Here is a 24,168-nt window from a genome sequence, read left to right as displayed (position 1 = left end):
TGAGAGCTCAGAATATCACAAAAAAATAGTTACTCGTTCTCAAATTATAAAGTAAAATTTTAAAAGAATTTTAGAAAATATTTCAAGAACGTTTACCTTCGATTTTTATTCATTCTCTTTCGATTTACGTCATGTCTGTATTCTTTATCACCATAATTATATGAGCCGCGCCATGAGAAAACCAACATAGTGGCTTTGCGACCAGCATGGATCCAGACCAGCCTGCGCATCCGCGCAGTCTGGTCAGGATCCATGCTGTTCACTAACAGTTTCTCTAATTACAATAGGCTTTGAAAGCGAACAGCGCGGATGCGCAGGCTGGTCTGGATCCATGCTGGTCGCAAAGCCACTACGTTGGTTTTCTCATGGCGCGGCTCATATATAGTTTGATTCTCGTTTTTTTTCTACCGGATTTTTAAAAAGATAATTATCATGTTTTTCTACGGGAAAATTGAAATTGTGATATTTTCGGAGGGGGGCGGCGGGATTAAAGCGGTACTAAACAGTAATTTTTTGATCTAAGTTGGAAGAATATTTATCTAAGAACATTCAAGGATTCGTATCTTTTTTTACCTTAAAGTCAAAGTGAAGTTCTATACTTGTTCGTATCATATCATAATTATACAAGCAACCTGTTCAAGTTTTATTGTGACGGAAAGGTACATGCCAATTCAGTCCTTTCAACAAAATTCTATTTTTTCTAGTGTCTTCAATTTTAATAAAACGATAACAATACGAAAGTGTTATGACTTATTATTGTAACACTTTGAAATTAAAGTCTCTTAGAGGCGTGCATGAGAATTCCTTAGTTCCCAAGTAACTGTTACCAAAGTTTCTGTACGCAGTCCCAATAGTTTGTGATATATGTCGAATCCTGAAAATATGACAACAGATGCGCTTCATAACCACAAAACTGACTTAAAATTGATCTAAAAGCTGGACAAATAAACTATCAATTTAAGTGTTCCGTCTTGATCTATATGCATTTCAAAATAATTTTCTATCCTATTGTAACGTATATCAAATCGGACAGTTGTTTTAATAAAATACATATACTTGAAATATGTATATGTTTATAAAGTATTCAACCACTTGCATGCACGAAAATGCAACTGCAATCCCGCACGTGTTCTCGTGTATTTTTATTCATTGTAGATATATATACACACTATACTTGATTCATTGTTTGCATTCGTTCTTTCGGCCCTTCATTCCTACGGAGTATTTAATACACATGGTCCGAGAGCTCACGGACTTTTATTGCAACAATTGAGGCCAAAAGAAGTTTATACATATTTGGAAACAATATTTCATATCCTGCATGAAAACCCATTTCTTAAGTGTCAAAGCCGTGCCTATCTATATTTTGTTCACATATGTTTGTGATGGGGGAGGAAAAACTAACTTGTAAAAATATTAGGGGGAAGGGTAAAGTTTATGTCTACCAGTTGTTTCACTGATTGATTAAAGTAACTATTTGATTGTCAGTAAATGTATATATGTTCAACAATGACAGCAATAAGAAATTCATCAAAAAGGACTGAAGGGCAAACTGGATATTCAAGGTCAAAGGTCAGATTTATGTACAAATCACAAAAATTGGCATATTTGAAATTCATTTTTATTCTTAAAAAATAGTTTGTTGTCATAAGTCACCCATTTTTATTTATGTAATGTGTGTATATCAGCCAAAATTAGAAACGCAAATTTTATAGCAAAAAGTCAAGGTCAACCCTAATAATTGAAGGTCAAAGTTCATTTTGATGCAAAAATGTAAAAAGTATTACCTTAACTTTTTCTAATCTGTTTAATATGTTTTCACATTATTAGTCACTGAAGTTAATTCGTTTTGATGTTTGTATGTCAGGCAAAGTCAGCAGTGCAAATGTAACCTTAAAAATGCCAAGAGTAAAGCTATTATCAAGGGACAAAGGTCAAATTTGTGTGAAAAATTGCATGAATAGCTTGCTGTTTGAAAAATAACAGATATGTTTTAATCATTATAAGTAATTGCTCGTAATTTATTTCAATGTATATATGTCTCACAATGTCAGTAATAAAGATATCGTCTAAAATCAGACAAGTTCAAATGTATTATTAAGGGTCAAAGGTCATTTTCAAGTAAAAGAATGAAAAAAAATAGCTCTTTAACTTTTCTCTTTGTTAACAATATCTTGCCGATATTTGTCAATGATATCAGTTCATTTTAATGTATAAATGTTAGGCCATGTCTGGTATGCACATATAATTTCAAAACATTCGAGTTCAATCATAATATGAAAGGTCAAAGGTCAAAAAGTGAGTAAAATGTTGCAATAATATCACCTATTTGTAATATATTTTTATTGTTTAAAAGTATTTGTTTTGTCATTTCAGTAACTGATCGTTGTTCATTTTACTGTATATATGTCAGACGATGTCATGGAAGAGAAAATATGTCAAGGTCAAACCTGGTTTTAAAGATAAGGGGTCATTTTTGTGTAAAAGATCAAAATGCAGCATACTTACTCATTACTTTTTTCAAAAATAGCTTGTTGTTATGATTCACTTTTAGCAATTTGTTTTAATGTATATATGTCAACCAAGGTCAGCAATGTAGGTTTTATCCTAATAAGTCAAAGCCGGCCCTTTTTATCCCAGGTCAAAGGTCAACTTTGTGTGAAAATTCGCAAAAAAACCCCAGCATTTTGCAATGATTTTTCTTCATTGTTTTAGTTATTTTTGTCAACACTAGTAACTGATCATTATTCACTTTAAAGTATATATAACAGATGATATCATTCTTCCTTAATTATGAAAAATTAGTCAAGGTCAAACCCGACATTAAAGGTCAAAGGAGAGGGTCTTCAAGAAACTCGCCATTATGAAAAAAAAGGCTTTAACAAGTTGGGAAGCAAATGAATAGATTCTACGTTAAGTCTACACAGGCACCGTACGGCCCATAGCATAGTACGCATCCACCTCATGAGTAACTTTTTCCAAAACCAGTACAGATAAACAGGACAAGGTTCAAAATTCAGGCCTGAGGATAATTCTCAAAGCAATGAAAACAACTCAAATAGAAAAAATGGAAAATACAGCCAACCTTGAGCCATTAGAGATAAGACGAGAGTACAAAGCCCTTGTGTAGGCGGAGAAAGCAAAGAGACTACCATCATGCCCACTCCACTCAAAACTCGAGAGCAGAACTAAGAACAGACTGAAACGACAGAGTCTCAACGATATCGTCAAAGGACTGCAGAAAGGAAAGACAGCAGCACTAGACACAGAGGTTTGTACCCGATGAAGGGTTCCTAGACAATGTGCTCCAAAGATCAGATTGGAGGTCCACCAACAATCTTTTACGCTAGAAATGATCTGTACTGATTTTGGAAGAAGTTACTCATGAGGTGGATGCGTACTATGCTATGGGCCGTACGGTGCCTGTGTAGACTTAACGTAGAATCTATTCATTTGCTCCCCAACTTGTTAAAGCCTTTTTTTCATAATGGCGAGTTTCTTGAAGACCCTCTCCTTTGCCCTTTAATATCGGGTTTGACCTTGACTAATTTTTCATAATCAAGGAAGAATGATATCACCTGTTATATATACTTTAAAGTGAATAATGATCAGTTACTAGTGTTGACAAAAATACCTAAAACAATGAAGAAAAATCATTGCAAAATGCTGGTTTTTTTTGCGAATTTTCACACAAAGTTGACCTTTGACCTGGGATAAAAAGGGCCGGCTTTGACTTATTAGGATAAAACCTACATTGCTGACATTGGTTGACATGTATACATTAAAACAAATTGGTAAAAGTGAATCATAACAACAAGCTATTTTTGAAAAATAGTATTAAGTATGCTACATTTTGATCTTTTACACAAAATTACCCCTTATCTTTAATACCAGGTTTGACCTTGACATATTTTCTCTTCCATGACATCGTCTGACATATATACAGTAAAATGAACAACGATCAGTTACTGAAATGACAAAACAAATACTTTAAAACAATAAAAATATATTACAAATAGGTGATATTATTGCAACATTTTACTCACTTTTTGACCTTTGACCTTTCATATTATGAGTGAACTCGAATGTTTTGAAATTATATGTGCATACCATACATGGCCATACATTTATACATTAAAATGAACTGATATCATTGACTAATATCGACAAGATATTATTAACAAAGAGAAAAGTTAAAGAGCTATTTTTTTCATTCTTTTACTTGAAAATGACCTTTGACCCTTAATATTACATTTGAACTTGTCTGATTTTAGACGATATCTTTATTACCGACATTGTGAGACATATATACATTGAAATAAATTACGAGCAATTACTTGTAATGATTAAAACATATCTGTTATTTTTCAAACAGCAAGCTATTCATGCGATTTTTACACAAATTTGACCTTTGACCCTTGATAATAGCTTTACTCTTGGCATTTTTAGGGTTACATTTGCACTGCTGACTTTGCCTGACATACAAACATCAAAACGAATTAACTTCAGTGACTAATAATGTGAAAACATATTAAACAGATTAGAAAAAGTTAAGGTAATTCTTTTCACATTTTTGCATCAAAATGAACTTTGACCTTCAATTATTAGGGTTGTCCTTGACTTTTTGCTATACAATGTGCGTTTCTAATTTTGGCTGATATACACACATTACATAAATAAATATGGATGACTTATGATAACAAACTATTTTTTAAGGATAAAAATGAATTTCAAATATGACAATTTTTATGACTTTTACATAAATCTGACCTTTGACCTTGAATATCCAGTTTGCCCCTCAGTCCTTTTTGATGAATTTCTTATTGCTGTCATTGTGGGACATATATGCATTTACTGACAATCAAATAGTTACTTTAATTAATCAGTGAAACAACTGGTAGACATAAACTTTACCCTACCCCCTAATATTTTTACAAGTGAGTTTTACCTCCCCTATCACAAACATAAGTGAACAAAATATAGATAGGCACGGCTTTGACACTTAAGAAATGGGTTTTCATGCAGGATATGAAATATTGTTTCCAAAAATATATAAACTTCTTTTGGCCTCAATTGTTGCAATAAAAGTCCGTGAGCTCTCGGACCAACAGGGTGGGTCCAGTACAGTGTATTGTAAACAAACATTTTTTTTATCAAATTATGGTCCGTAAGGTGAAAAATAAAGTTAAAATTACATTTCAAACTAAGAAAACCAGGAGATGTACATATAAAATAACTCAAGATAAACGAGGACAATTTGATATGATGCATCAAAGTCGCCGAAAGCAAGCTAATTTAGAATTAAATAGTTTTTCTCTTTAAAATCCACTAAACTTTATTATATGCATATGAAGAAAGGGGGATCTAAATCCTTTGCAGTTTAAGAAAACTCGTTTTTATTCGTGACACACACTTGGCTATGCATGCCATGTTTTACTTAATGGTAATAACTGGTTTTCCTATTATTAGAATGCTCTAAAGTACTGAACGTAATGTTTATACAAGTAATCGATAACTTAAATAAAGAATGGAAATAAATTAGTAGCATGTAACCTACATGATAGAGAGAATTTGTTATTTCTTTTTCAAATTTGTATAACATTTAAGAAGCCATACAGTTTAAGCATCGCATGCATACTCTGGAATCATATTTTCAATTTTTATTTCAAAAGAAAATTAGGACTGATATAAACAAGCTTTGAAACGAGTGCTGGTCAAAAGTCACAGCAGTACTTTCCACACATAAATATTTCTTAAAAGGACTAGTCTGTAAATTAAAACTTCAAGAAGTACTTCAAAAGCAAAGTTTTACTATGCAATACCTTTTACATAAGCTTATAATTACACACTATGCTGTGAAATGCGAATCAGTATTTGAGCCGTGCCATGAGAAAATCAACATAGTGGCTTTGCGACCAGCATGGATCCAGACCAGCCTGCGCATCCGCGCAGTCTGGTCAGGATTCATGCTGTTCGCTAACAGTTTCTCCAATTCAAATAGGCTTTAAAAGCGAACAGCATGGATCCTGACCAGACTGCGCGGAGGCGCAGGCTGGTCTGGATCCATGCTGGTCGCAAACCCACTATGTTAGTTTTCTCATGGTGCGGCTCATTTAAAGGTTTCGCATGCTAAACTCCTAAGCGACGTTACGTTTTCGTACGCTATGCACGTCTGGTGTTACGGAATTTATTGACATTGTTTTCTTTAGATTTAGGGTACAAATTAAAATAAACTTTTTGCAAAATGGAAAACAGCCTAGTCTAAACTACCTAGCTCTCTTTATTTAATACGAGACGATGAATGGTGCATTTTATACAAACATCCATGCGATACATCTTGACAGGACATTTGTTATTTGTTTTAGATTTGAAACGTATATTTACTACAAAAGTACCCGAACATTCTATATAATTTTTAATTACTATCAAGGAGATTTTGTTATGTAGTTATAAAGTTAATTTGCCGTATAAATGCATCTTTTTTTTGGAGAAAAAAGTATCCTTAGGTACTCATAATAAGGTTTTTGTTACATTTTATTCCCGAAACAACGTACGACATTCGTAGACTTTTCATCTAAAGAGCGTAAAATCTGACAATAATGCCAATGTTTTGCTCTGTTTGGTAACACAACTTTGATCTTCCGGTGAAAAGTATTAAAGTTGCTGTTGTATTTGGCATTTTTGTTGCATCTGACGTGACGTCTAAACTCCAATTTTGCTTTACAATATGGTTTCAAAAAGAATGACATAAGCCTGGATTCACGTGCCCTTTTAAAGGCAGTTGTCACAAAATGAAGTAAACACTTATTTATTTTTTGTATACCTTTTCCACAAAAATGACAAAATACATGTCTCCCACTCCTCTTTCAAAGGAAAGTACCTAAAATCTTGGGAATGGAATTTAAATTACAAACAGATATATCGACTGTTCTCAAGAACCTAGAGGAACCTAGAGGAACCCAGTCACAATTCTAATAAAAGTCAAGAAACCGTGAAATATGCAAATATGCCTTCTATGATAGGTTTGATAAAGAAAAAAAGCAAATGAAAAAAATGTACGGAGAAATTATCAAAAAATGGCAAAAAGTCCCATAATTCCGCTAAAATAGTTTACTCCTTTCAAGTGTAAAGAAAATATGCCTTGCACCAACGTCGCAGAAATTAAGATATACTAAAATTTACTTCGAAATGAAACGTCAGTGTTTGGCCTGAACAAGAGGCTGACAAAAATAAAGGCCTATAGATATTTATTTTTCCAGCATCATTCAAATACAGCTCACAGGCATACTTGCATGTGTTGTTCTTGTACCACACAATAGAGAGAACATTACATTTATGTGAAATTAAGGGACTACTAAATTTTATTCGAATGTTTAGTCCAAATGACAAACTCTTAATTTAAAAAGCCTACATATACGCGGGGTCCATAAATACAACAATACAAGTAAAATTACTCAATTTCACCCAAACTTTGGATGGTATTGTGGGAGAAGTTGCTATTTTTTCAACAATGTTTTTGAAACATCTTTCATTACGTTAGATAATTTGTTCGGTGCATGTTTGAAGAAAAATATATTGAGAAAAACCTTTCTTTTCCTAAAAGTACTTATATCTACATATCCTCTGGTTCTAACTCTTTCAAATAGAACAGTTTAATTCCTAGTGAAAAATATTGTACTTCACGATGAATTTTGTAAAGTAGTTTCCAGTAAAGTTTTACACCTTCACTGTTAAGAGAATATTATAAAATATAGTCGCGACAATAGAAAGATGGACGAAATGCCAAAATCGTCCAAATAGGAAATAATGGAAATAATGATAATAACAATAACAAGTTTGATCAAAGTCCGTCCGATTTAACGAGCATTATCCTGAAACGAAAAATATGAGACAGACGGACGGATATCATTTAAACTGACTAGGCAAATAAATATAAACAGATTCTTTGTTTTTACGAAGGTAACTCAGAAAGACAATGCACCACATTACAAAATAATAATAAATATTTCACGCCCCTTGAAGAGACAATGGGCTTTTAAAACAACTGCCTAAAATAAAAAGATGGTATATATGATATACAAGAAAAGACTGAAGAAAACACCAGAAGGTCATCCGCCAGTGTTTAATGCGAGAGAGAACATTCAAAATGACATAACACTGTGATTGTTTTACGTTAGAGATCGCATCTGTTACAAAAAAATCAGTTAAGAAACAATCAAAGTCAGTTTTAGTTTCAAAATGGCCGTTTGACGTAGAGAATATGGCGCTCATTAATAACATTTCTTCTGTAATTTGTAATCGAATATGACAGAGGGATTCCTAATGTCTAAACTGTGTTTACACAATATCACAAAAAATCGAGAACATCCCAAAATCTCAGAACGCTTCTACAACTGCAAATGTTTATTTACAACAGAGGTCGACATAAATCAAAATGCAAATGTTTGCGGTAATTCATCAGCCGACATTTGTTTCGGCAATTTTTCATCTGGCTATGCGTCTAAAGTATGCCTATCATTTCAAGTAAATGTTGGAATTCGCCACTTCAAAAGCTAAAGATCTTGTCTCAGTAATTTACGCGAGAATTTCAAGAAATTTATAGCCGTGAAGAAAATGGGACTATTTTCGATCCGGGAGAATGACAGTTTTAAAATACATGAAGAGTGATAGTCGATTGCTTTGGTTCGCGGAGTGATATATTGATATGGTGACTTTGTCTGAGACACATGTTTTAAAGTCTAAAAACTTTTTCAAAGGAGTTCCGCGACCGGGTTGGAAAAAAACTGTTGACTTTAGTAGCACGTGCTCATTGGAGTCTTGGCAGTGCTAGATTTTTTCATTTAAGACGTCACCAAGTGGTTAGTACAAAGCGATTCTTAGACCAAGGCGGACGTTTGTGACTGAAATATTATAATCGAATGGGTACCAATAGAATTTTTTTGTGACATTCGTTTAAAGACAATGTTTAAAATTACAACATCAAAACACTTCCCGACCAATACGTCCATCCGTCCGTCCGTCGCATATGTAACGAGTTCAGCTCTACAAGGACTAGTTCATTGTTAACTACAAGGACTAGTTCATTGTAAACGTATGATGAAATAATTTGCCTAACTAACCGTATGCCATCAATCAAATCATCTGTATAAATATAGAGACTAGTAGATGGTCAAGTACAACGGATGTTTTGCTGAAGTAATTGTGAACTGAACTTATAAAAATAGAAAAATGATAGATTCTGATTTTATGATTCCCTTTTCTATAATCAAAGGGTTAAAAGTTTTTCCAACAACGCCCATATGCTAAACAATAAAAACATACATTTTAGATATTGTTGTAGTCTGTTGTTCATGCCCATAACACAATGTTTTGTATACTTATGTTTCTACATGTTATTGCATATTTTTTTGTAAGTTGTAATCTTTATCTTAGCATATAAAATGGGACAGTTTTCACAGAGCTTCCAAACATAGCCGTGCAAATCCTAAGAGAAAAGGGGCCATGTAGGACCCCCAAATGTAAAAATGGTCACATATGTAAAAATGGTAACAAACGTAAAATAATTTTACCATATATGTAAAAACTTTCAACAAATGTAAAACCGAGTTGTTACAAATGTAAAAACGTTGCTGGTGACATGTAAGAAAAAAAGCGTCACAAATGTAATAACAAAATTTTGGTCACGTGTAAAATCACTTTCCTACAAAATTAATGTAAAACACAATTTTCGCAGTCACCCTGTGATTTCATCTGTATGAAATAGTTACGCCTTCATAGCCGGAGTGTTCTAAACAGTGATATGTGTTCGGAGAGTGAGGGGTATATACGAGAAAAACTATATATTATACATATATGCGCGCGTGTGTGCAGTAATGGGATTGTCAGTCCCTCAGTTTGTATGTTCCTTGTGCATAAGAGTAACTAAAGAAGGCTGAGTACAGGCAAACTGCTTGGGGTGAGGGGAGTAAAGTGTACATTTGTATTTGGTTTAAACTGTTATCTTAAATCATCGAATATATAGACAGGTATTAGAATAATTGGCCTGCGTAAGATCACTTATAATCACTTTAATATGTATTATCTAGTCTTGCTCCTTTCATGTTGATAGAGTCGCAGATATGTATAAATTTTGATTTTTTTTAGAAATACATAGAAGTCTCAAATATCGTAGTTATACATAAACATTTATTTGTAAAAAGATAAAAAAAAAACTTTGATGTTTAATGACATAGATTACCCGTGCCTGTATGGAATCATGCAAGAAAGAAAATAACTTGTAAGCACTGAACTGTTTTCAAATCACCCAGTCTGTAATGGTGCGGTTTGTAAATACGGAAACTTCATGTGTGTAACCTGGTCATACTAGTATTGTCCGTAAGTATTGATCTGGCACTCAATGAAAGTTACCGGGCGTTTCGTTAATTTACGCAATATATTTATTCCTGAAAATATCTATAATATTAAAATTACCTGTATAGTAAACCGATGACATGGTAGTGGTAAGGTGTCTGACTTCCATGCACGTAACCACGGGTTCGAAATAACCTTTGATCGTTTTTTAATGTAATTTTGTCGATACTACATTTATACATTCCTACTTTATTTCATGCATCATATTTCATAAATTTAAATTGTTTTCTGTTGTAGTCACGCTGGTGACAAGTAATTTGTGTTTTTATCTAAGACATTTTTGAAACAACTTTATTCGATGTTTTTCTACAATCGAATTGAATAACTTTCAATAAATGAACCATAAAAATCATGATCAATTTTTTAAGAGAAGTGGTAAGTTTGCATACACAATTCAACATGCGATATTGTATCAGTTCAGAAATACATATGCAATAGTTATATAGCTATATAGGGTCGGACATCGAAAATTAATTTACGGAAATATACGGAATATTCATGAGTGCCAGGTCAATACTTACGGACAATACTGACGTTTGTTTTTGTACTGCGATGATCAAATGCACAGTCAAAGTCTGAGTTTCTTCGCCTGACTATTTGGACGAGTCAAAGCCAGAAGGGTAATCGATTATTTGCATGATTTAAGTAACAATTTTTATTCAATGCAATGAAATACTGACAGGGAGACTTCCGTAGAGCGTTAGGCTTTTTCAAGTTCATGAAATGCATCTCAATATAAAGCTCAAAAGAAAAGATATTTCATGTAAAAGAAATTCTCTTCTATAAAAAAGTAACGTGATGTGGTCCTGTTTCTTGCTTTTTTACTGAATGTGGTAATAAATAAGCATGCCCATGGCAAGAATGTCGAGCCCGCATTCATATATAAACATTAACTACAAGAGCTGGAAGTTGTGAAAAGGTGAATGAAAATAAAAAGCTATTTTTGTATTTCCGAGGTTACAGTGCTAAAAAATTCAATATGTCCAAGTTTGACCTTTAACCTCCAAAGTGTGACCTTGACATTTTAGCTACAGACCTGGGTCTTGTGTGCCACACTCCGCCTCATTATGGTGAGCATTTGTCCCGAATATTTTCAAAATACATCGAAGTATGAGGAAGATATAGCCCGCGCAAGGTCTATTTTGACCTATAACCTCTAAGTAAGACATTAACCTTTGAACTTTGAACACGAGTATTGCACAGTACACACCATCTCATCATGGTCAAGATGTTTGCCAGGTTATTTCAAAATCCTTCCAGGCATGCGGAAGATATAGCCATGACAATGTCTATTTTAACCCTTATGTACTAAGTGTGATTTTGACCTGACTTGCCATATTGCGCACGACACACCTAGTCATCATTGTGAACATTTGTACCAAGATGGTGAAATTTTCCCAGACAGAAAGAAGTTATCTCCCAGTCAAGTCGGACGGACGCTTGCACGGACGCACGGACGCCCATACTGACACCGAACCGCCATTGTGTAAACTAAGTCGAGCTACCGCAAGCGGACTTGACAAAAATGTAAATACCTTTTGTCCGCCTGTAATATATATCAACTAATAAGTGATACAATACATGTAATGACTGTAAAGTATAATGACGGGAGACGTCCGCATAGCTTACTTTTTGACGTCTCACGAAGTTCTAGTTGCCACTGATCTTTGCATAACATCTATCGAAAAGATAAATTCATAATTATGCAAAGGGCCAACCATATGATCGAAAAGACATACATACCTTAAATATACACTTTCCAACTGCACGTGCACGAATATGGCACGAAAATCGATATTCGCATCCTTTCAAGTGCTTCCTAAGGTAAGCGGGTTACACAAATCCGTAACAAACACAGAGCGAATGTAAACATAAGCTGTAATTCACGCTTTAGAAAAAGCATCTATTACCACTAACCGATCCCCTCCCCTTCCCCTGCCCAAACAATTTATCTGTATTCGCCACCAGGAGCATTGTCTTCTAAATTTTCTGCAGGAAGAGCATACAAACTAATGGACGGACAAGCCTGCGCGCACACTACACATATCACTGTGTAGATCACTCCGGCTATATAGTTTTTGTTTTAGAAAATAAAATGCAACACTTTTTCATTATTTCATATCGACGAAATCACAAGTTGACTGCGAAAATTGTGTTTTACATTTGTAGGAAACTGCTTTTACATATGTGACTCTTTTTTATTACATTTGTCACCAGCAACGTTTTCATATTTGTAACAACCCGGTTTTACATTTGTAGTACGGTAAAACTGTTTTACGTTTGTTACCATTTTTACATTTGGGGGTCCTACAGACCATGTCCCTTCTTAGAGAGATTTTTTCTGTCATAGGTGTTTATTGCAAAATTACACCAAAGTCACACTTCTTTGCAGGTCGGTATGTCGGTCAGTAGGTATGTCGGAATGCTGATAGGCCGGTAAGTCGGTAAATAGGACTGTAGATCAGTAAATAGGCCAGTAGTCGGTAGGTAGGCCGGTAGGTAGGTAGGTAGGTAGGTAGGTGGATAGGTAAGTAAGGTCGATCGGTCAGTAGGACGGTAGGTTGTTAGGTCGGTATGTGGCTCGAATTATCAGTCAGGTATGTGGTGATGTCGGTAGGTTGGTAGGTCAGTATTAGGGCCGGCCGGTATGTCGATATGTTTGTCGGTCGGTAGGTAGGTCGGTATGTTTGCCGATCGATAGGGTCAGTATGTTTTGTCGTTCTTTAAGTAGGTCGGTATGTTTGCCGATCGGTAGGTAGGTCGGTATGTTTGCCGATCGGTAGGTAGGTTGGTCGGTATGATTTAGTTTCGGCAGGAAAAGCTAACATGTCATAAAAAGAATATTACATTTATGACTTTCTACATTGAATTTATTAAACTCCTTGAATAAATTCAGTTTGAAAAGACACTCATGTACTATACATGTAGATCTATATGTAGATCTATATATGACAATCGTCGTTTAAAGATTGAATTTGTTTTCTCCTTCCCGAAGTCAGATTTCTTGGTTTATTCCGTCTGTCTATTTTACTCTTTCTACCTTTCTTGTATTAAAGTTTGACATAAGTGAAATATAAAAATCATAGAAGGAAAAAAAAACATTTAATAAAAAAAAGAAAAACCTTGGCCAGTGTGGGGGTCGAACCCACGACATTCGCGTTATTAGCACGACGCTCTAACCGACTGAGCTAACCGGCCACATGTTAATAGTTGTATGTAAACTACTATATATTATAAATAAAGCTATTGCCTTCTGCAGTGAAATTGTGTTATGATTTGTAAACACATTCAAGATTGTAAACAATAATATTTAAAAATCAAATATCTCTTTTAAGTGATATGCAAATAAATATGTAAATAAAGCTATGCAAATAAGTATGTAAATAAAGCTTCACTTTACTCCAGTTTAGTTAACAAGTGATGTAAAAGGGGAGATACTCAAAGAAGAAGATTACAAAAGTTAGCGATTGGGTTTTGTCCCTTCGATACAGTAATAGGGGGTATTCTTTGGTTTGCGTGAAATAACAAGTATCTTGTTACAAATTGACTGTGACATATATAAGGCCAAAGACAGTGTGTTTAACGTCTAAACATAATTATTATTTAATTAAAAGTAATGTATAGTAGGGGAGTACATTAAATTTTGTTGAAAGATCAAGATGAGTTTAGAGCATACTTTGTTTCTACAGTGAAAGAGAGTTATAATTTTATGTTTACACTGAAAAGGAAATGATTGAGTAAGTTTGCAGATGACTTGTGAAAACACATTTATTCAGTGAGGACCTAAATTATCTACCTGTAATCTTGTAAAATAGCATTTACACGAAGTTCGTATGTCAGGAAAAAGTAGAGTTAGGCCACTCAGGTTGTGGCGGGTCTTTAAATTTCAGAAATGTACTATTTAATAACAATACATGATGCGCGACATACTGCGGGCCATAAAATTGGGTTAAAACATGATCCGTATATGCTTATGGCACCCTATATATCTGTACAACCTGAGAAAAAATCGATCATTTCGTTTCTGTAAAGTGTGTTTGATCACATATTAATTAAAATAGGCTTGGTTTTTTTTTTCGAATGACGTCTTATATTTCTATATTCTATCGTCTATACATGTATGTAGTTGTGCGTATCACTTACATTCACTTTCCATTTTCGACAAAAGCATTTTATAAAATGGCCTGCCATTTTTTGTAACCCCAGTTGTACACTCTCTCCTTTGGAACGATAAATACTTTAATTCACTTTAACCTGCAAGCACCGCGCTTGGATACGATTTATTCTGGTGGTGACATTCTCCCGTCTCCACGACGAGGAAAAAATTTGCAAAAAAATTACAGGGCTGTCAATAGGAGCCGTATAAATGTCTTTTTGACATTTAGCAAAGACTTTTTTTCTCTCATTTCACAATGGCTAATTTGAATTGGGATAATAAATATATTTGTGAGCCTCGGGTCAGGAATCGGTGTAGGCGTGGCGGGCTGGCGACAAAATCACTCTTTCTTAATATTACGTGAGCCGGTATTACGGATGCCAGTCCGAAACAAAAAGCCATGCACGAGGATTCGGGCAGGGTTGAGAGGTTAATTTGAGATAATTAACTTCCTAATGTTTGGTTAGTGAGGTCGAAATCCTAGACACCCGTATATTATCAGTGAAAATAAAACACTTTTTTCATGTAAAAAATCATTATTCATGATTTTGATAGTTTCGTTAATTGTTGTACTCTACAGACGTCATTTGAAGGTGTCGTGACTGACTATCGTCTGTCACATTTTTGCGTTGCGTCACGACGAAAGAATATTAATATCAAATTTAATCAGATTCGCCATTTAATGCTGGATGGGGACCGGATGGAGGGAGGCGAAATTTTTTTTTGAAGAGAAAGCCAAATAATTTTGTATACATGACATTCTGAAAAACAAAAAAAAACAACAAAAAAAACAAAAAAAACGATGCCCTCAGGGTTAACATACATTTTCCTTTAAAATAACTTTTTGAGTTGATGTTTACATTCGACATGTAAAAGAAACTGTCAAAAACTTAGGCTGTTGTAAGAATATGAAACGCTGACCCCCGTGACACATATTAATATCTCGTTAAAATCTCATTAACTAGAAGGAGGTAATATTTCTTGTTATAGCATTTTAAATACTGATTTATTCGATATCAGCTGAGGAAAAGATTGTGAAAACACAACAAGTCAAGTGTGAAAAATGTTACCTTAATATCTCTCATTTTCGTTTTCGTCATTATGTACAAAAGTACATTTGCCATTTTTAATGAGTAATGTATGTAGTTCTTATTTACATTTGTACATATCATTGAGATTTAAAAGAATAAATCTGTTGTGTACTGATCATTTTTAGACAACCAGAAGAAGGATCTTTTTACAGATTTTATTAACTATCACAACAGCAATCTTTAAGTGCCGTGTGGCGGCTGTAAAAAGTCTCCCCGTACTTGATTTCAGTGTTGTTATTTTTTTTGGTCCTTTGGGATCATGGAGTCCACTCAACATATGTGTAATAGAGTTCCACTTAAACCGGTGCTAGTGGGCGTGAGAGGTGTTGCACATTTCATTACCTCTCATGAACAGACTCAATCAAACCGAGTCTGCTATTATTCTTCTTAGTTTTATTCTTTGCTTCTAAAGGATAGTTTTACAGATTTTATTAAAGGGTATAATTTGCAATATTGCAATATTCTTCTTCAATCATTTTTTGACACATTTATGACTTATAATAAACTGGTGTACATGTGTATTTTCCATTACTTTTTTAATTTGGCACAGATTGGCCAGGTTAAAATGTTATTTCTATATACAGAATAAACGTCAACCACCTTCTTTCTTTGTTTTCTCCCTTGAAATGAATTATTTCTGTCCTGTACCCTGTAGTTAATACCCAGGAAAGAGGTTTTAATACAAGCTTTTAGCTTACTCCTCAATCCTATCACATTAATATATGTTTGTATGAAATGCATATTTGGACATAAATATTCTTTAAACCAATGCCCAATAATGAAATCATGAAAAACAAAAATAGTTTTTATAGATGGCGGTTTACTTCTGCTCATGTAACACAAATATTGGAAAGGAACGCCTTCGATAGTAAATAAATTTAGTAATAAAAATAGCACTGTAATTGTTCTGAGGATCGGTCTCGTTGTTTTTTGTTGTTTTTTTTCACTTTGAACACAAGTTAGTCAGAGTTTCTTACATTTTTATTTCTAAAATGGCTTAAAAATGTACAATTACTCCAGCAGAATTTTAAAACTTTTCGGTAGAGCCACTAACTATTCTACAATTATGTAGGCTTTCCACGTGATTTTTGAGATTTGTTATGTCTCAGGTGACTTAAAATGTCCAGTATTGTCTTGCAGAGTTTCAAAATTTTTCAAAGACCACTGGACCCAAGTTTCGTTAAAACCAGATCAAATTTGTTCTTGCCGACAAAATAGGCAGAGTCTGCGACCTACTACTGGACTGCGGTCTGGCACGCGGAGCCTCGGTGCCCTCTTGCATGGGACATCCGCCCAGTTTTCCTCTCGCCTCCCGTCCTCGGATGAGAGCAGGGGAATTCAGTTGCAAATCAGCAGAAACTGCACACACGGTGGTGTGACCCTCGCTGGGCATCTCGGTGCCGGGCGACCTTGAACGCAAGTCTCTGGATCCGTGCTCCCAGGAGCCAGGGCAGCATGTTAAGATGATTTTAACGAGAAGTAAGAAATCTTCAATACGATGTGCTGATTTTGTGTTTGAGATAATTTAGAAGGCAGACATTTCTCAATCATTTTCAGGCGAATCCTACAAACTCCCACCTTAGTACTTATAACAGTTTTGCATGCTTCTAGATATAGTGTTTGAAAATATACTCTGTAAATTTTTATGTCGACGGAAGAATGTTCAAAGAAAGCAACGGACCCCTGTCCTAATCCCCCACTCCACGATTAATACGGCATCAAGAACATTTCAAAATAAATCGCGGAAAATTGCAACAACAAAAACAACAACAACAGTATTAATAAATCTACTATCTTGCCATAAATACAGTCAATAATGAATTTCTTGCTTTTTTTGAGAAACAGGTTATCGAGTTTTCATTGTATCTTGAAGGGGATGAAATGTTCCTAAATAAATTGATTTTATATGTAAATATTTTAAGATCCAATGGAAATAAAATTGCCGCAATTTGGATTAAATATTGAAATGTGTGCATTTTTAATGCAATTATGAAAATTCTTTCGCTTATTTAAATGATTTAATAAGACCTTATGGTTGGAATTCAGATTAGAAATATAGACACATTTTTCTTTAATAGTATTTAACATAACATAATGTATGGGCAAAACTCTATAAATTAGTTTTATTGACCAACAATATCTAAAAGTATCATAAAACAATACAACTTGTATTAAGAGTCCACCTAATAGTTGGAATTCACAATAGAAATATAGATACCTTTCCCTTTAATAGTATTTATGATAACGTTATGTATAGACAATACTCGATAACTTAGTTTTATAGACCAACAGTATCATAAAACAATACAACTTGCATTAGGTGTCCACCTAATACAAAAATGTAGTTGGAATTCACATAAGAAATATAGACACTTTTCCTTTAAAAGTGTTTAACATTATGTAGTCCACCTAATGGAAGGACAAGAAGTAGTCTCTTAACAAATATTGTCTCTTAATGGTCTCTTAATGCGGGTGGTCTCTTAATGCGATGCGAGTGGTCCCTTAATGCGAGTCGTCTTTTAATGCAAGTGGTCTCTTTATGCAAGTTTGACTGTAATGGAAAAGGTCAGTAACAGTGAAAGTAATCTTACCTTTATATGTTTACATGTATACAATATTTACAAAAAAATGTGGTACACGTGTGTATCTGAAACGTACAATCCCTGTCAATGAAATTATTGCGTTTCATCATACTTAAGTTACAAACATTTGCAATGTAATAAAATTCCTTTTTTGTTTCTGATGAACAGACAGTGACAAATCGTGTCCGTTTCTTAAAATTTATCATCCGCTAATTTCGTTATGTAAATATAAAACGATCTATTATTTGATCAAAGAAATTGATAAACGGTTAGATATGATGCCCCATATTTTCGGATGGGAAACACAGAACAACACCAAATCAGAGAAAGAAAGGGTTGTTTTTACTTGACAACTGAACAGCATATAAAACATGCATATTTCTCTACAAAACAATTATATGTGTAGTATATAATATACGCTGAACTGGACCGCGTAAAGGGGCAACAATTTCGGATAGGTCAACGTCTTTAAAAACTCACCATTTTCAAAGAACTGTTAAATATCTTTGTTTTGTTGCATTTGCATTTCCCAGCGCTGATATTTCACATTCATCAAGGTGGAACGTAGTTTTCAACCATTGTTCATTTTCATTTCTTTACAAATGACGTGCATTTTTAAAGGGGGACAACTTTTTGAGAATATTTAAGTGTCCGTTTTTACGGTAAAATACGAGTGTACGCATGCATTGAATGTACACTGTTAAACCTATGTTAAACCTAACCCTAACCTTTAGTCAGTATATAGTACACTCAATACGTGCGTACATCCAATGGGGGCGATTTAATGTTGACGATGGACAGGCAGATTGTTGGTAAAGATGTTGTTTGTTTACCAAATATTTCTGTGTTTTGATGACTACTCCTAAACCGTAACATACATGACTATGTTATCTCATTGTGTAGTAAAACTCGAATGAACGGAAGCCCCAGTACACGAAAACTTCGTGCGTTTAATTTAACCCCAGTATAAACAACACAAGAAAAGAAAGTGATATTCATATTGGAAACAACGACCTATCATATCATGATATATAAACAAATTGTCTATATTCGTGACATCTAGCGTTTCCTAATGCTGCGTTTACACTTAGCCACGATGTCCACGATGTCCACGATTTAAAGAAAAGCTCGAGCTTCACGATTTATTGCACGAATATTGTATTACTACGCTTTCCTACGCTTTCTTACGCTCTCAGTACGTTTTGTCACTACCTGCAGCGTTTTATTACGAAGCTAACACGATTCTGGTCGATCTCCGCCACGATTTTCATTACGTTCTCTCAAGTTCTCTTACGATTTCTACGAAATGCTATCACGTTTTGTCACGCTCTGTTTATATCTCTCACGTTATCAAGTTTTGTTAAGCTCTCCTACGATTAATGGCCACGATTTGATCAAGATGGTCACGTTTTGAGCACGATTGGAATATAAATAGGAGGCAAGGGTCACCCACACATTCTCTCCAGAGATTCCAAAGAGGATCGGGCTATGCATCAAAGAGCTGAACAAGATGCTGAATTTGCAATTTTCGTGTATGCCTATAATAGTTTCTTGTCGGCAGCAGCAACAAGGGACGGAACAGCGCAGGATAGAAGAGAGAGGAAGGAGAAGGAGAAATAGAAGGCCGAAGGCCTGCTGGGTGAGATCATTGTTAAGTGAAAACCGAAGGCACAGACTGGGACAATATCCTCAACTTTTCAACACAGAACTCAGGCGTGAAGATGTTGGCTCCAACGTCAACTATGTAAGGATGCCTCCAGATCTAGTTGAATTTAGAATCGTGTTTCTAAGTTCACCAAGATCCCCCATACGACGGAGGATCAAGATCTGATGCGCTACGTTAAGGTCTGTTAAGCTGCATTGCGCTCTACAACGATTTCCACGTTCTGTCACGCTCTCTCAAGATTTAAGATAAATCGGGGTAATCGTGGCAAAATTTTTGACTGTCAAAAATTTTGTCACGATCCCTACGATCATCACGATTCCACCAAGTTCCTTCAAGATAACCACGATTCGATCCTACGAGCCCCCACGCTCACCACGTTTCTCTCAAATCGTGGACATCGTAGACATCGTGGCTAAGTGTAAACGCAGCATTATGCTGCGTTTACATTTAGCCACGATGTCTACGATGTCGACAAGTGTATGATACACACCTGTTAGATACTAGACATAGCCATAATGTCTATAATGCTAACCAGTGGTGGAAATGGGAACTTTAAAAAAAATATCACTTTTGAATTTATCAGAAAAGTAAAACGATTAGGTATTTCCATTTTGGACACCAAAACGTTTTTAATGTTAATTCTAATTTATTTCGTGATTTTGTGGACTATGATTAGCCTTTTAGAATATCTTTGTGAGCATAACACAACATTCCCTGTTAAATGTTTGTAAAACTTGGAGAGACTTTTGTTTCGAATTATTTATCGGGAAATATATTCTGCCTTCAACGACCCATGTAGACATTTTTACTCAGACTTACACATAACTCAAGTTTTGCAAACTTTAAAATATTTTCAGTCAAATTTTCAATCACTGTAAAAATTAAATGAAGCTGCATTTTTTGCGAAATCATGCACGGGTCAGACATACGATTTCAACGATAAATTACAATGAGAGGGAAAATGCTCTACAAAGTAAAGTATATTGAAACACACAAAACATTAAAACGATTTTAATTCTCAGTTACGTGACTTTCATTTCTTTGGAGCATTTTAAATTTTAATGAGTGCATATGATATAAAGACCTCACTTAATTCTACTTAACCTGTCATGGTTTTAAACCTAAGAAAAACCGTAACAATATTCTAACATTATAAAGTCAAGTTATTATGCAAAACAGTGTTTGTACTTTGTTGTTCTTTAACTGTTGTACACATAACGTTTATACGCTTGACCTTAGATATCATCCAAAACCATTTTAACTCTTCCTTTTAAGTAATTAATTAAATCAATGGTAGCGTGAATATGTTCACGGTAAAATTTCCATGTCGCTCACTTTTAAGGTTGTAAATCATCTTTTTATGAGAGCAGACGACAAATGGCTATCTGGGTTCAACAAGATCAAGTTTTATGAGTGACTGTTATCTGTTTGGGGATCAATTGACCTTGACTTCGGTGTCGTGTGATCAGGCACTACTTTTTGTGTAATTGCGCATCAGTTTTGGTAAAAAGTTGCAATATAACCTGTACATCTGTGTACATCTGTGCGGTATTACAGGTGCCCAGCATTGCTATATCATTTCATATCGTGGCTGATTTCTATCAGTTTTGTTGTTGTTGTTTTTTTTTGTGTGTGTAGCTGTCACTTTCCTTCAAACACGCCACAACGAAAGAATAGTATTTGATAGATATATGCTGTTGTTTTGTTGTTTTGTTGTCTTATTCTAAAAGAAACAACAAGCCATCGCTCTTTAGTTGCGGCGGGGTCGGAAGAACTATGAGATCAAAATAGCAAAATATCGTTCTATCATTGAGGTAAGGCTCGACAGGATGAGAATGGCAGAAATCGGACCAATATTTCATAAAAAAAAGACACGTATGATTAAATAAGAGAGTGGCATGTTTTTTTTTTCCGGATTTTAAATCTCTTCAACTTAACACGGAGGATCTTATCTCACAGAACTTGTAATCGTTTCTAGTCAAGGTACTTAACCACTTATATTTCATTCATTCAGTAGTATCTTGGTGCTCTGAATTTTCCTTTCGATTTGAAGTTCAAATTGTCGACATTATGTCCTCCATGCCTTACGACATAAACCCATAACCTTATTTCGTCTGCGGTGAATTTTCAAACTGAATATCGTTGCATTTTTATCATGTGTACCATACCTCTCCTTTTCATTTAGCAATTTCTAGGAATTCATTAAGGTTTTCAAATCGATTGTGCACGCGACATGTATGATATTTCACGCACGTGCAAACGTTGATTTGAGAATAAACTGAAAATAATTATACCATACTTCGGTATAACCTATTGCATTTTTATCATGTTAAATAGTGCATAAGCCACGAATGCCGTTAAATAAGAGGTCCTTTCATCATGTAACAATAGAGACACGCCCATACTGTGGGTAAAGTTTTCAGGAAAAAAGCCCCCGTTAACTAATAAACATTTCAGAAATTTCATATTTTTTTCTAAAATCCGCGTAATTGATGGTTTTGCGGTGCGATATGATATTTTTTTTGAATTCTTATGTTTCATCCGGGTTCTTTTTTCTAATTGTAAAATAAATATAATGTGGTAAGGTGCAACTTAAATTAGCCCTAATTGAGTGAAGTCGTAATTGCCGTGATATAAAAACGTGCATAGGTATAAGGCCCATTTCTTTTGCACGTTTTTTATCAGGTAATTTCCATACAGATTGTCGTGAGCTTATTAAATTGGTAGCGAAGGATATCATATTATGTTTTCCCCTTTAGTGACACTTTGGATTTAATATAATGTTCGGGACAATCGCACTAGTCGTTGCAGCATCACAAGAAATAATGAGAGAGAAAAGAGTTTCTGTCTCATATATAGTTTCTGTGCTGTAAAGCGAGCTTATGTGAGACGTAGAATATTCAAGGATCATTATAACCAGTGAGAAAGTTTGTAACAACATCCCTTGATACACTTATTCTACTTCTGCTTGCCTTTTGAGCAAATGTTGCCGACAGAGTTCTCGTTCGTCTGCTGCCAAACGCATAGAAAAGATGTACCAGACTAGCATTTCCAACACGATAACATTTGTTCAGATGAATAGAATAAATGTAAATCATGTTTGCCTATTTTTGGTGATAGTATTGATTGGCTAGATAACTTAAGTAAACATATTTATGTCAAGTTCAGAAATATCCGCTGATATTAACTTTTCTCCCTTTACATACACAGCGCATGTACAAAAGCACGTAGAATCCATGCCATTAAAATTATGTATATTCTCCGATTGGATAATACGGTTTGTTGAGAGGTATTAGAATATTTAATCCGTTGGTTTAATAAAAAAAACACACATGCACACACGCAGCTGCTAATTTAGTTACTAATACTATGAAGACGTCAAAATACAACATATCTGAGTATTCTGTATACACATATAACGAACGAAAACGATGATGCATGTAAGTTACATATACAAACATCAGTTACTGATAATAAAACATTAACACATCAATCTGCAAATATAAAAAGGAATGCGATACTGATACACACAAATACATACAAATATATATATATAAAAGTATTACAGCACCAAAACGACTTACGTATATTTTATTTAAGCGTTCTGGGGTCTGCAGAGAGATTTGTGATAAGTCCTACGTAATAATTACTAACTCATAATTTAGTAACTCCTACTATCTCCTACATACTACTTACTAACTCATACGTATGACGTACTAATTAATTCGTACGACTTAGTAACTTCTACTTAAGACTTACTAACACATGCATATTACTATGTCCTACGTAGGAGTTACTACGTCATACATACGCGTTATTAAACCATACGTCATACGTAAGAGTTTCTAAAGTCGTTTGTATGAATTAAGTAAGTCATGCGTTTAAGTAATTGAGTCGTACATTTTTTAACTGAGTCGTACATTTGTATTAGTAAGTCGTGCTTAGGACTTACTGCAAATATCTCTGTTAGCACCAGGACGCTTCCACGTTTTTTTTTCTGAAGAAAGAAACTAAAGACATTTACTAATTTTTCACATCGGGAAAAAACATAGCAAAATCGTATTTATTGTCACTTAAGAAATATTCCCTTTTCTTCCCGGCATGCAAAGGTAACATAGAATTGTAAATACAACAAAAGTGGATTGTAAACAGTTAATGATTTTTTGTCGAAATATCTTTTTTTCCACTTTAAGAGGCCATATAGTTAGTAAGATATTTGATATTGCTATCTAACGATAGAATGGAAACTAGGAAACTCGTGTA

The 24,168-nt window shown here is 34.5% G+C and overlaps 1 non-coding gene across 1 annotated transcript; it reads right to left on the bottom strand.

The window, feature by feature from the left end:
• Positions 1 to 13,534: 13,534 nt before the first annotated feature.
• Positions 13,535 to 13,608, bottom strand: Trnai-aau (transfer RNA isoleucine (anticodon AAU)). The gene has a single exon. It is a non-coding gene; the product is annotated as a tRNA-Ile (tRNA).
• Positions 13,609 to 24,168: the final 10,560 nt, after the last annotated feature.

Source organism: Mercenaria mercenaria, chromosome 11 (assembly GCF_021730395.1).
Source record: "Mercenaria mercenaria strain notata chromosome 11, MADL_Memer_1, whole genome shotgun sequence".
In the NCBI taxonomy this organism is placed as follows: domain Eukaryota; kingdom Metazoa; phylum Mollusca; class Bivalvia; order Venerida; family Veneridae; genus Mercenaria; species Mercenaria mercenaria.
Note: the sequence above shows the minus strand (reverse complement) of the source record. Positions and strands in the feature narration are given on the sequence as shown.